A 383-nucleotide genomic window follows, 5' to 3' on the forward strand; every position below is an offset into this window, starting at 1 on the left:
TATATTATTGGCTTAGTTATGCCCTACAAAAAAAAAAAAAGGTTTTTAGAACAAAGGATTTCTTCAACTAATTATTTAAAAACTACTAATTACAGAACATAATTTAATCTAATAACTATAAACATTACCTACATTAAAACTAAGTAGGGATGAAATGGAGAAAGGTAAATGTGTGCTTGTTTTGGTTTTTCAAAAATATAACTGTTCTTTCAAGCAGGTAGTTAGTCTGGTATTTCTGGTTTTTACTTTGTCTATTTGTATTTAGTGTTGTTAATTATATCTTGTGTGTTTATGAGGTTGGAGTGACAAGAATTTAAATTTAAATCTGATTTTTTATTGATAGACCGATTCTATCTCTTGTAGATGATTTTTTTTTCTGATGT

The sequence above is a fragment of the Halyomorpha halys genome, unplaced genomic scaffold (genome assembly GCF_000696795.3).
Source record: "Halyomorpha halys isolate HHAL.00 unplaced genomic scaffold, Hhal_1.1 Scaffold110.1, whole genome shotgun sequence".
Lineage (NCBI taxonomy): Eukaryota > Metazoa > Arthropoda > Insecta > Hemiptera > Pentatomidae > Halyomorpha > Halyomorpha halys.